Source organism: Lineus longissimus, chromosome 4 (genome assembly GCF_910592395.1).
Source record: "Lineus longissimus chromosome 4, tnLinLong1.2, whole genome shotgun sequence".
NCBI lineage: Eukaryota > Metazoa > Nemertea > Pilidiophora > Heteronemertea > Lineidae > Lineus > Lineus longissimus.
Genome location: NC_088311.1, coordinates 14,105,239 through 14,119,952, shown reverse-complemented (window position 1 = coordinate 14,119,952; position 14,714 = coordinate 14,105,239). Strand labels below are relative to the sequence as shown.

Here is a 14,714-nt window from a genome sequence, read left to right as displayed (position 1 = left end):
GTTTGTTCAATTCTCTATTGTCTGCCTTTTGTGAAATATGAGCACATCAATTTCTTCCATTATCTCCTGGTGTCACTTTGGCTCATCTTCTGTGCGACATGCGCCTGGTTTTGCTGTGACGGGTCACATATGCCTGATGTGTCACATGTTGTTACCCATATGAGGCCAGAGGTCGGACATCTGCACCCCCCCCCCCCCCCGGAATATATTTGGCCACCATAGAACATCACCGATCTGGCCTCTCCATTACAGCCTTCTTGGGATGTTTAACGTCGTACACACCCAAATTAGGTGCCCAAAATACTGTAAACCAGGAATTATGTGACATTTGCCAGGCATCAAATCCGCAAAATTAAAATGTGCAAAATACTAGTAAACATTTTTGACCGAAAATGGAGAACACAATGTACAAGAAATGAAAATGGTTTACTGATGTAATGGTACCAGTACACCATTTCCAAGTTACCGTACCAACCAGTCCATGCAACATCATTGATGGAAATTATGTATTGTACAAATGAGTAAGAAGTCGAATTCTCAGAGCAGTCGATATCATGACATCCATGTCAACACTTACCGGTACCAGAAGCAGCCTCCAGGGCTTCATTATTGGCATCGCTATAGAAACCTGCAGAGGCATCTTCGACTTCCATATAGAATCATCCATGATGTCTACTGAAAAATTAAACTTAGCAGCTTGAGTAGGTTTCTAAACTGGTACTTCTGAAATTTCTGGTAGTTATGACACAGCATTTTTCAATGCAACATCAGTCAATTTACTGCTGTTAACTGTAGTCATGTTTCTGCGATTACCCCAACAAACAAACAAATATTCTTGTCAAAAATTGAACTAATTCTGCCTGATCCTTTTCTGAGTTAACACTACAGCACCCAGCAACTTCATGGGTGGCTATGAGCATCAAATGGGCAGGACTGATACAGTTTTTAGTGCACTTTGGTCTCTCATCTTCATACAAATACACATCTAATATCATCTTTTCCCAGTCCGGGCGCTCCTCCGTCACGCCGTCCCGTCCTTATGCCTAAGAGAAATTGGATGATACGTCAACACGTATCAGGGTCAATATGAGCGATCTATTACCAGTACATGAGCATGCTATGGTTGCATATGCTGCAAGCATGCCGCCTCAATCCAAGGCAGTGATATGCGGGTAGTTGTAAAACAAGAAACACAGAAACGAAACAGAAACACAGAAACGCAGAAACGAAACGCAGAAACGAAAATCAAACGGGTTTTCATAAAAGTTGGAATCAATCGGCACGCCGATACTTTCCTTGCCCAATCCGTTGTTATTGTCGTTTAAAAGTAAAATCTGAGGTTGGTGGGCTGCGGCCAGCCGGAATGCAATAGAGTTGTTGAGGGGATACATGGAGCAACTTGGGGGGGGGAGGGGGCGGCACGATATGGGTGAAGTCTTTTGAGGTGGTGGTGTAGTACTTTGGTAGGTTCGATTCGATTCCTACAGCATGTTATTTTAAATGAAGGTGCAGTGCAACATCTTGCCTTGTAGTGTTCAATTTACATGAAGTACCAGGATCATCCTACAAATCCCGTCTGATGCAGCACTAAATGCAAGGTACGGTACCAGTACATGGGTGAATCATTTCGACGTTATGTGAGACGTGAGAGACCAATTTTGGCGACTAGAATAGAGTAAAGTGGGGGGGGGGGGGGCGGGCACTAGACTTGGACTTGGAGTAACTCAATCTTGCCTGCCCAGCTGCTGCCTTTAAATAGTCCCTTTAAATATCTGTTTATGTTAATGAGGTTGCAGTAGGGAAGTTCAGCCTAGTGTCGTGCACAGGCCATGGAATGTACAAAAGAACAGGACTCGCTATTCGAAGGACTATTTTCTATTTACGCCGTGTAGTACATGTAGTACATGTAGTGTATTGGCACGATCAAGGCCGGATGCTGCCAATCTGCGCACACGTTGATGAGGCTAAAAGGGGTATTGGGAAATGAGCATTCCTCCTTCCATTCCGACTGAATACCAGTTTTAGTTACACCCGCGTTCGCGGCCACAACCATGGCAACAAGATGGAGTCTGCAGACCAGAATTCGCCACAAGACTGGTTTCTGCGTTTCGTTTCTGTGTTTCTGTTTCATTTCTGTGTTTCTTGTTTTACAACTACCCGTGATATGCTCGGTATCATCCAATTTCTCTCAGGCACAAGGACGGCGTAACGGAGGAGCGTCCGGACTATGCCTAAGATAATCTTAGATGACAAATACAGGGATCAAAAGTTCATCCCGAGTTGGTCTAAAATATGACCTACTTTTTGTCTGTGCGATCTAAATAATGTGGCAATCTTTCTCTGTTAATTCATTTTACTGTGACCAAAAAGTGATTTTCAGAAAAGTGAACTTTGATTCCTGAAATACTAGTTAGTAATGTCCTTACCATGAGGCTGACTGTTATGATCAGCTGGCAACTCTTTTTTTTGCATTGACATTGGCATTGAAGCAGCAGAATTATCCGTACTCGTAGTTGCCTTTGGCGAAAAGAACTCGAGACTTGTCTTGCCAAATGTAAATGGTGCAGGTGTGTAGGTTGAGTAGGAAGGAGACGGTGATGGTGAATGCAGTGAAGCAGTGGTTGGTGAAGCCGAACGTAGACTCTGCATTATAAATTCAACCGATTGTCAAGTGAGGTGATGTTCACCCAGAAATACTTGAGTGTTACAAAAAGTCACCACAATACTTGTTGGACAAACATCACTTGTGGCACTGTCGTCCATGAACAGCACCAGCCCATGTGTTCTCAGCTATAGGCGAGAAAATACATGTAGGGTTTACCACAGAAGTTCATCCATAATAAGTTACACTCTGCACGTTGGAGAGTCTAGTATTCAGGGACAGGGGATCTGACTAAAAAGAGCAGACAAAGCAGACTCTAGTTACAATACATACATAAGAGCAGTTTAGTGCAGTGAATAAAAAAGCAATTGGTTACTATAGGCAGGACTATAGGTGTATGCAGTGGCAGTGCAAACTTATGCACCCGTCAAAAAGTATCTTGACCCCACCCCCCTCAAGCATTCACCCTCTATTCACTTTTGCAGCAAAATAATTGGGTCAAGATTCACCTTTGATTCACAACAAAACATGTAAAATTAGGTCAGGATTCACCATTGACTCACACAATTTCTTATTAGATTAGGGCAGGATTCATTCATCTAAAAAACATCTTTAGTCAGGATTCACCCAATGTTTTTATTCACTTATAAGGGACCGAGATTCACCTGGTGTGAAGATTCACCTGATCATTCAAGATTCACCTAATAGTGCCAATAGTGCCCTAATCAAGCCACTTGCATTCGTCATCAAATGAGTTGTCAGTATGGTACGCATTGTCTTCTCTATTATAGCACTAGCAGTAGCATTTTCCTGGGATTTATTTATAAAGCAGACAGTAAGTTGAATCATCAATTAGGCCTAGTTTAGCCATTGCCAGCTAGGTGGCACGGCACTATGGTACAACCTCGTCAAGCGGGGGCGCAACCAGGAGGTCTGTGTAGTCATGGCAACAGCTAATTGGGTACTATAAGCACAACTTTTTGTATGGAGAACACCGCCTTGCTTTTGACTATAATGGGCTGGTTTATAATAGCTGTTTTGTAGTAAGGAAGTTATTCCGTAGCCAGTTATATAACTGGTTGTGATAACAGAGGCCTATTCACAGGTTGAAACCTTATTACATGCGCAAGTGTGTGCTCCTTGTCTTCTTATACTGAGATCAGTAATAAATTTGGTTCAGTTTGAAGTGTGGTGTGCATCAGAACTCAAAATGTTGACTTTGAAGAGGTTTTTTTTACAAAAACTCAAGGGCTCCAGCCACTTCATATTTTAAGCTGTGGCTTTGAAAATTTCACAGCTTGTTGTAATAACCTTTCTGCCTCGGCAGCTAATGGGAATTCTTCGAGTTGAAATTATTTCTTTGAGAAAATTGGTATTTTTAATATTGGCATGAATTTCTAGCATACAAGACCAGCAATATTTCAATACGTTTGGGCAGGGAATATTACAACTCCCTGTTTCGGGGAAAATCTGTAGCCCGTTATGTATGGTTGTGATAATAGAGGCCTATTCACAGTTTGGAATCTTTATACATGCTCTAGTGTGTGCATTGTGCATTGTAGCCCTTGTCTTCTTATCCTGAGATGAACCAAAGATTTTGGTTTAGTTTGAAGTGTGGTGTGCATCAGAACTCAAAATGTTGACTTTGAAGAGGTTTTTTTTACAAAAACTCGAGGGCTCCAGCCACTTCATATTTTAAGCTGTGGCTTTGAAAATTTCACAGCTTGTTGTAATAACCCTTCTGCCTCGGCAGCTAATGCGAATCCTTCAAGTTGAAATTATTTCTCCTATAAAATAAGTGTCTTATTGACTTGAATTTCTATCATACATTCTAAAGGAAAATCCGTGATATGATGCATGAAATACATTGTAGCCTGTTTCTGAAGAATGTACATGCCTTATGTTTTTGTACAGCACTGATGGTATGTTCAAAACCAATGTCTTGCCATGAGCAGTCGACCCAAAGAACTAGTATAGGCCGTGTAGAAGTTTTAAGTGTCCTAGGATAGAATGTCTAGGGATGATTCTCTACCATGTGCTTTTAAAATCTCTGAGCTATTGCTGGTGGTAATTGTCTCCAGACTGACCCATTTGCCATCCGGCCATACCGAATACGTCAGAACACAATAGGACCAGACACTTTTTCCAGGCGGACATTTTCTACTTTTGCGTACACAAGATCGGCGCCCCAGGTTGGGGTTGGGGAGGATCATCATACATTGCTGGTAAACAGATAGGCCTTCCTGGGGAAGGTGGACTGGACAGGTGTCCGCGTCCCATTCCAAAAAGCATAACCTACTGCCCCCCCCCCCCGGACTGAGCGAGGAAAGTTGCAAGTCATGGGGACCAGTAGGTTGTACCATCCCTGTTTATCATCTTTGTGTCTTTCACATATACGTACTGTGGAAATCCTCCACACAATGTCCCAATAGTACGCTGTTTCTATTGCACTGTCGTGGTGAAATTGGATGACATTGTATTAACCTAATCATGCAGTATTCTCAAAAACCAAATTGTACACAATATCATGTTGAAATGTTACACCTTAAGACTGTACAGACACCTGAATCAGTTTTGTTATAGGCAAATCTGTTGTCACCAGCAAAACAGTAAAACTGGTAAAAGGACAACCAATAATTGGGTGTAATCAGCTATAGTTGCCCTGTTGGGACTAGTAGCGTCTTGTCACAATCACCGGCCAGTGATTCAGACAATATTGAAAGACAGCATCGTGGTGGTGCTGTCAGGGCGTCAGGACAGTAGGTACAGTCAATCCGAATGGGGATATTTGAAGACAAAATCAGAGGAGCATTCAACAGAGATGGAGCTATAGTTGCCCTGTATTGGGACTAGTAACGTTTTGTCACAATCAATCCCAGTGATCAGACAATATTGAAAGACAGCATCGGCGTGGTGTGCTGTCAGGACGGTAGGTACAGTCAATCCGAATGGGAATATTTGAAGACAAAATCAGATGAACACTCAGCAGAGGAGCTGTCTCGTCAGTAGATTACACGTAGTCACAATCAAGGCAGCCATGAAGACTATCCAAGTGCCGCCTGGCACAGTGTGGAAGGGTGGTGTGTGTAAGCTATTGGATTGTCAGAGAGTCCCATGCCTCTGGAAAAGGAGAGGGAACACCACCCTATCCAATTATTTATATTTCAGGTTGCTTTCTTTGTATGGGAAATTGATGACCAAAATGAAAGCAGGGATGGTCTTGTTGGTCAAAGACAGTCATCCCTCCAATTATCGCTTGTCCAGTGTCCAGACAACAGCATAAAGCATTGTACCGTAAATGCTGGGTACCCAGCTCCTAATGGGATGATCCGAAGCCACATCATTGGTATTGCTGCTATGCCAGGAGGGGTAATCTCATGGTGATGGCCAAGCTTTGCCTGATGCTCATTTTCTATCACATACTGGCCTGTCAGTGAACTGTCCTCCATACATGTACCGGGCTTGCACAACCAAGTCGAGTTTGTGATACAAAGGACTCCAAGTCTGAGCTGAAGTCGTCCCAACATTCAGATAAGCTGTCATGTGTACCTCAGTATGCACAAGTGCAAATGAACCACATCGTTTTATTTCATGCTACAGTCCCAGTCACAATTGGCATACCCTCTGCTTTGAGTAAGTGTATGGCCAGCATCCTACTGAGGTGTGCACCACTTACACTTACATTTTGCAGTAGCATGTGCCATGAATCTAGGGATGTGAATTGTGATTAGGACTGTAGATATCATTCATTTTTCAGCAAGACAGAAAAAACTGTAAGAAGGAAGTGAATATTTCTCTAAATTTCTTTGTTTCAAATCCACCACACAATCATTGCACAATACGAAACAAAAATTGATACAAACACAAGGACAATGTGGGAACAGGACTTCTTTTCCACATACATGTATGGTAAAAATGTTACATATTTTGAACATTTTGTAACCCCTGCTGCATTTTAATATTGATGTCCACAGAACAACAACGCGAGTTGTTTTAACCCATCACAATGGACACAAAATTTGAATTTAGAACCATGATGAAGCCTGAAAGAAATGCAAGATAGCCCGGAAAACTCATCAATGTAAACTGAATATTTCAAGTAGAATATACATGCATACATAAGCGAGGTTTGCCCAACTCTCAGTCACTGATTCATGTAGATGTCTCTACTATCTCGCACTGACACAGCAAATCTGCATCATCATCACTTTTGACAACTTTGTCTCACAACGACTATCTTGGACATGTTTGTTTTTGCCTGCAGAAACTAATAACAAACTTTAGGGTAAACTAACATGCGTAGAGTAAGGGATTAATTTCCATTATTAAGTAACCACTAAAACTAACAAAGTGCTCCCAATGACATGCTTTTGAAAGGTAATAAGACTGCTTTCACGTTTTGCACAATCGCACACGGTTTTTAAACTGTTTGCTTTACCACAACTGCTCTCACAATGAGGAACAGTAGTACCGGTATATTATTATCTTATACACTGTGAACTGTGGTTTAAAATCAAGATGCTTTAAAAAAAGCACTTTAAAGGGGCACTATAGGTAGACGCAGAGGTTAACATAGCCATCTTCTAATGTAGGTAAACACAGTGCAGTGCAGTGCCTGCAGACTCAGCACTAAATTTGTTCCTAACTGTGAGAGCCCTCCTTTTTGTGACTTAGTGTAACTTTTATATTGCCTGCCTAGCTGCTGCCTATATTGTTTATTTAAGGGTCGTGTTACAATACATGTATATTACATTCGTAGTAATCAAAAATCGTTCTCAGAAAAAGACCTCAGGAAAGCCCGGGTCTTCTAAGAAGTCAACAGCAATTCTGGGCAACATTACTACCCCCCCCCCCCCTCTGAACTGTATTTAACCAAATAACAAGGTGTGGTGCCAGTATTCCTTGAAAGCAATGGAGTCGGTGTCAAAACATTTTCTAAGTGCACACAAATGCGTATCCAACCACTGCTAGTATGCAATGTCATTTTCATCTGGTCGGTTTTACTGGTTTTTCGCAGCTCTCGTTGCAGCTGCTTTCTGGGCACCGCGTTGGCGTGATACAGCAACTTGTTTTAAGTGGTTGAACTGGAAATTGACCAAATTTTGACTGAGGCACAAACTCGATGACAATTCCTGAATCAATTCTTCTGTGGGCATGGCGTCCTCCACATTTCTGACATTTTTCCGTCTGGAGTTGAAGCAGTCATTTATCACTTCACTTGGAAGGCTCATAATTGGATCAGGCACCGCTTCCTCAATGGCATTCCGTTCGAGTAAATTTGGCAATGTCATATAGTGACCACATCATGAAGCAGTACACTGAGTGCAGTCATCTGGATTGCGATCAGGATCCCGTACTGGCCAGGGGAAGAAAGACAACGATGGACCACCTGCAAACCATACCATCTCCGCTTCAGAAGGACGCCCTGTTTTGCAACTGGGATGAGGGCATTGAGGTTGAAAGCAACAAACCAGTCCGAAGACGTATTTGACCGAAGGTGTCATCCGATGGTTCTCCATTACTTCTAGGACCTCGTCAAAATGATCATACATATCTCCTTCATCAGGGCTGTCAGCTCGGATAGTCTGCCTGCGTCGGGCAGTTGCTTTCAGATACCCCAGGAGTTTGTCACGTCTAGTCTGCAGACCATAAGCGAACTGACTGCGCTGCGGTTGCATGGAAAAAGCTGTATAATGGAGTTTTTGTATTTGGTATTGTGAACTCTATCAATATAAATGTCTTTAGCTGTTTCCATATTTGCCTCTACCATCTCTTCATCCAATTCACCAGAGTCAACATTTTTGTTCGGGCCATGTAGGTTCGAGGGAATAAACAAATTTGTGGCAGCACGCGTTAACTGACCATTCAAATGCTCCACTTCGTTCAGGAAGCTTCCTCCACTGTATCGCGTTGATACTATTGTGGCCAATTTTGAATGGTTCATGTGCCACTCGGTCCAATGAAACTGTGTTTCAACGTGGCTTGGGTTTTCATCTCCTCCTCCATCAACACGAACAAAGTCGATCTTCTTTTCCTGGCCATCTTTTCGGAAGAAAACGGATCGATAATCTGGATTGCTGTGCATCATTTCAAGGTCAGCTAGATGCTGAGCAGCATTTTTCTTGTCTGTCCTAGCCGCTTTTACTACCCCTGCAAATTGACTGTCGGATTTCTTCGATCCTTGAAAAGAGTAAGAGGAAACTTGCAGCACACTCTGTTCCTTGTTCGTGAAGTCTGTTCTGGTTGCCAGGTCAATACAGTCTTTCAACATAAGAGAAGGGAATTTCGAAGATGTGGCCAACGTATCAAGTCGAAATCCAGCAGCATCATCTCGATTCAAGTATACAGCATCACTGTGGTCTTCATGCTGTAAACCATCCAGGCATTTGTACAGGGAATTCGACCACTTCTCATCAACATTAACCTTGATATCAAAGCCCTTCCTAGCACGTTTTGAAACCACATTGGCCACCGATTTATATCTCGCACTGCTCTTATTTCGGGAATTTCGAGGAACACACAACTCCACGATGGTGCCATGGCTTATTGGTTCATCGATTCTGGAAGATACCCTCTGCCGTAGCCTCTCATAAGTCATTTTCTGCCCCACTTTACGTCGCTCCCATGTCAGAGCCCCTGAACTTCTCCATTTATCAGCTCCAACACCTGCAGCTCTAACTTCTTCTTCAATAATTGATCCAATATTTGGGTGCCGGCTGAGGATACCATGCGTGCTGTCTGAAATCTGTCTTCTGAGAATACGATCTTCTGCAACTTTTCTGGCAGCCAGTCGTCTTGCTCTGTCTTTAAGGTATTTCCTCTTTGCAATTACCTTCTTTTTGAAGATAGGATCAGACACTGAAGTAAGTGAACACCATTCATCGGCATCTTCACCCTCAGAGGAGTCAGTTGTATCAATTTCAAGAACAAGGCTATCTTCCGATGGGAAAAACTGACTGTCATCTTTAGTAAATCCTTCTACTGGTGGTGTCTCATTGTCCTCATTTTCAATGTGGTACTGCTTCAGAAGGGCTTTATCATGTGTCTTCGCAAGGCTCTCGAACACTGTGCGGATAGCATGGGCAGACATAAGAGCTTCCTCAACCTCCGTGCACTTCAACTTGTGGCCTGAAATTCCGTAATATTTTCTGGCTTCATTTCCTGAGAGATGAGTTGTTGTCGCGTATCTGATCAGCCGCCTATCTTTTTCCGATGACGCTAAATTTTGGAGCATTTTCAAATTTTCTTTGGAGATGCGAGACATCTGACTAGATGTGGAATGCAGGAACCCCATTTTCTCAAAAACTGCAATCAGTTTGGTATAATCTACTCCACATTCTTTTTCTGTAACATATATCACTGAAGATCCTTGACTGCCAACCATAATAAATACTACAGGAAGCCGGCCAATTTTACGAGTAGCGGTGAAGGACTGGTAAGCTTGGTTTGGATGAAATCGTTTCCAGAGTTCATTTAATTGTACAGGCTGATTTTTTATAATATATTCACAAAAATCGACTTCCCCTTTGCAGTTGGATGTACATCCAAAAGAGTGTTGAGTGCGGCATAAGTACTTTTTTATTGAAACGTACTGATGCAGTTCCAGACCTTCAAATCTAGACACTTGTAAACAGGAATGTGCTCTAGGAATGTTTTTTATATTCAAATCCTGTAGTTGTTGTTGTTGAAAGATTTCAAGAAGCTCTGCTGAAATACTAGACTCGTCACCGCAGTCAGTCACTCATTGTTCAGTATCATCTTTTCCGGTCACAGAGACATCATCGTCTCCCAGCACAGACACATTATCACTGGCCCCATCTTCACTCATCTCCAAGAAGCTATTTTCGTCCTCCTTAGTCGCTGGGATGCCATCTTTCTCATCATTTCCAGTCACCACATCCACATTCTCCTGCTGCATCTCGAAGAAGCAATCTTTTGGATCCTCGTCACTTGCAGAGATGTTACTCTCACCTGTCGCTGAGACGCCATCTTTCTCATCATTTCCAGTCACCACATCCCCATCCTCCTGCTGCATCTCGAAAAAGCCATCTTTTGGATCCTCGTCACTTGCAGAGATGTTACTCTCACCTGTCGCTGAGACGCCATCTTTCTCATCATTTCCAGTCACCATATCCCCATTCTCCTGCTGCATCTCGAAGAAGCCATCTTTTGGATCCTCGTCACTTGCAGAGATGTTACTCTCACCTGTCGCTGAGACGCCATCTTTCTCATCATTTCCAGTCACCACATCCCCATTCTCCTGCTGCATCTCGAAGAAGCCATCTTTTGGATCCTCGTCACTTGCAGTCTCACCAGTTGCTGAGACGCCATCTTTTCTTCCATCCTCGATCTCAATGGTGACATCATCGTCGCTGTTATCCTCTACAACAATTATCCGGTGCCTGGCATGAGGAGGTGAAAAGAGTTCTGAGCTGTCACTTTCACTTCTTTCCCGCTTCTTCTTCTTCTCTAAATACGTCCGGTCTCTTACGGCCTTCTGCTCCCGTTTCTCGATCATCCTTATTTCTGACTTTAAGCATGATCTCCTGGACTCGCTATCAGTAATCTTCTTCCGGAGAACCTCTGCTTCCTCATATTTCTCACAATGAAGTTTAACCTCCAACTGCTTATTGAAAATTTGAAGATCTTGCTCCACACCCTTCAATGAATCTTTGCAAGAACTGATTGCATCAAGGCGAATACTTTTGTTCCACTGCTTCCGAGGCTTCCCCGAACCAGCCGACCCGCCAGACCCACTGGACTTAGATTGGCTATACCCCTTCTTAAATTGGTACCCCAACTTAACTTCACTACGCGCCATTTTTAAAATCTCCCCCCTCTCTCCAGGTTCGAGCAATAATGATGGACTTTTCAAAGCAATTTTCTCACAAGCATTGTTCACTTCGAAGTTATTGTTTTTATTCTTTCCACTCTCACACAGCATGCGGCTCTTTTGGTGAAGGGCATCCTTGAAAGCACTGGCTTCCTTTGAACGTAAAGAACTGCAGGCGACACCATCACTGCCAATGATGCTTAAGTTCATGGTGTCAGATAAACGTGATTGTTTCACAGTTGGCCTCGGCGTTCTTGATTCTAGTACTGGTAGTGTTTCATCGATGACGTTCTCATTTTCACCGTCGCTGTCGGTCAGCTTTTCGTACGGGCTTCCAGTGACAACGCTGCAATCCATTTCAAGAAGGCTCAACTTCTCCGACAGACGATCCGAGTGGCGGTTATCTTCTTGAACAAAATCTGAAAAGATAAAATACAAGACAGACTGAGATGGAGCAAACAGGGATATTTTTTGTTTTACAAACTTGACGGTCCTGGGACCTTGGCAATGCTGTGCAGTGGATACAAGTCACATGGATATTGGTTGACATTGGATCAGTCATGTCTGTTCACCAGTTACAAATAAGAGTACTAGGGTTTCACATGATATCTGGTTGCATGATCATTAGTTAGTTATATTGGTTATCCCATTTGAATTTGATTGATCTCATTTGAATGAAAATCAAGGATGTTGTAGAGTGTACATAATCACATGAAATTTGGTTGCAATGCAATTCGATCATTAGTTTCGGAGTTATCAGACTTTGTTTATTTTTTAAGATGCCCACCTGCATGACCTGGCAGTGGCAGCCATATTTGATGTCCGCGCGGGCCAAATTTAAGGGGGCAGAATAGAGGGTCACTACAGTCCAAATTATTACAAATGTGTTCCCTGTCGCATCAGGTACGCACAACATTCGTTCGAGTTTTGTGCCAAATGACGCGCCAGCGCTGCCACAGTGACGCATTTATCCCTCCCTGTTGAATGTCTTTCACACGCAACTTTACGCTGCGCTTTGTAGCGCGTCATTTGCGCTGTAGCGCGTCATTTGCGCAACAGTGATCAACAATGACACGATTTTATAGGGGATGACATTTGTGACTCAGACTGTTAGATACATGTCCACAGGCAGTAGAAGTTATAATTATTTTCTAGCTCAAATAAAAACATACCGTCCCACCTATCGATAATAGTGAATTTCAACCTCTGTGACCATGAAAATAGGTCAAATCAAAAACCCGAAGGATATACGATGGACCCTGGCCTTGCTAAGCACCTTACTCATTATTTGTTCAAAATTGTTTTTGCAAAGCACTATAACGTAACTATAAGGGAGATACATGTATTGCATATTTTCACATTAAACAATTGGTTCCCCTGGTGCCCAAACCGTTCTTCTTCTTTTTCTTCCAATACTGGGTTTCAGTCTAAGCAGACCATTAGTCCCAGCCGTTAAATCAGACCAGACCGAAACTTGGTCTCCAAGGTGAAATTACATAACGGCACATTGCACCAGGATTCAACTCAATTCTAACAGATTATGAAACGTGCCCTGCTATACCTGCTAGCAGAAGACGACAACGGACACCACACTTGAGCAAAACCTCACCTTGTTTGAGAAGTTGAGCCAAAAATTGGTGGCTTTGATGGATCAAGGGTTCACACTTGGCGTAAACTGACCCCCCCCCCCCCACATGACTATAAGAATTCCATAACAAACCAACAAATAAATTCGCCAGATAATGAAGTAGAGAATTCTCTCCGGAATGGACACATAACAACTTGAGGGTTGCAGCCACTGTAACACACATGTTCATGACACAAATGCACAAGTTTCTGAAGAAGGACCAGACCAAAATAGACAGACACCAAATGTACATACTACATGGTTGCCTGTTAGTTTGAAAATGGGCTCCATAGCTTTTCTACAATGATTGATTGTTGATATTCCAATTCAATATGAGCTAGGCTGTACACTGTAGTGTTCAGTCCATGAGATAAGCTCAACCCTTTCATGTTTAGAGGTATATCTGATATTGTAGCTAAACATCAAAACATCAATTTTATGCCCGAAATAGAAACATAAGATAAACACATGAAATTTGGTTGAAGTCCAATCATCGGTTTCAGAGAAATATGACTTTGTTTAATTTTCAAGATGGCCACCTGACAGCCATAAAATATATTTGATGTCCAAGCACGCCAAATTTAAGGGGTAGATTAGAGGGTCAAGCTAGATATATGTCCACACAAGTTTAGAAGCTTATACTAGCTCAAATAGAAACAAAACGTGCCACCTTAATACGGTGATTTAATGAATTTTGACCTCTCAATAGCTCTAACAGTTACGAAACGTGCCCTGCTAACGGACGACGGAGGCAACGGTATCGGTTAAGCTCACCTCTGCTGAGAGGTGAGCTAAAAAGGAGCACTCCCCCTCAATAACCACATTCTGTGCATCAGCGCGTGGGAGAGCGCAATGATGACTCAGCAGGATATGGAAGGATAGTATACCTGTAGTACAAGAGCTAACTTAGATTTCGCAAAATTACGATATGAATCGAGGGAAATCCACAAATTCAAGTTGAATATACATGTCATGCATGTAGGGTAACGCGTAGGAAAAGTATTGACTGAATCAACTATATTGATGTTTGCTAATTGTCCACATAAATGCTGATCTACATGTACCGATATTTTTGGACGATGGTGGCATCATAACATTTCAGGACGCACAGGTTCAGCGGCCGTATTTTTGGTAATGTCCAGATTTGTATAGGGACGTCTGTATTTTTTAAGATCCTCCCTAACTGACAGGGCAAGGGTATAAGAAAAGTGCCTTACATACCTGGTGTTTCATCCATACCCGATGGGACTTTGGCTGGCGTAATGAAGGCATCCAAGTCATGTTGCTTATCCATGTCATCGCCCTTGAACTGTACAATAAGAGGGGACTCCGGGGACAGCAGGTCAAACATTTCCGCATCATCAGCATCCAATTCAGTACCATCATTCATCGTGATCCTGACAATATCAGTTACTTGCCGCGAAAACTTTGCAGCACCTGAAAAAATACAGAGAACTTTATTTACAATGTAGAAATATAGAAAATCACATCACAAAGCGAGCCAAAACCCCTCAGCTCATTGCCATTGACCTTGAATTGAAGGTGACCTGAGTGATAGTTCAGGCCTCTTTTTAAAAAGAATATGTATACATGGTATAGGGCACCCACTTGAGAGCTATAATTTTCGGGACACATCACTATGTATGCCCTGG

The 14,714-nt window shown here is 42.6% G+C and overlaps 1 long non-coding RNA gene across 1 annotated transcript in view; it reads left to right on the top strand.

Moving 5' to 3' along the window:
• Positions 1 to 14,714, top strand: part of LOC135485890 (uncharacterized) — a 119,946-nt gene that overhangs the window by 14,076 nt on the left and 91,156 nt on the right. The gene's annotated exons all lie outside the window — the stretch shown is intronic.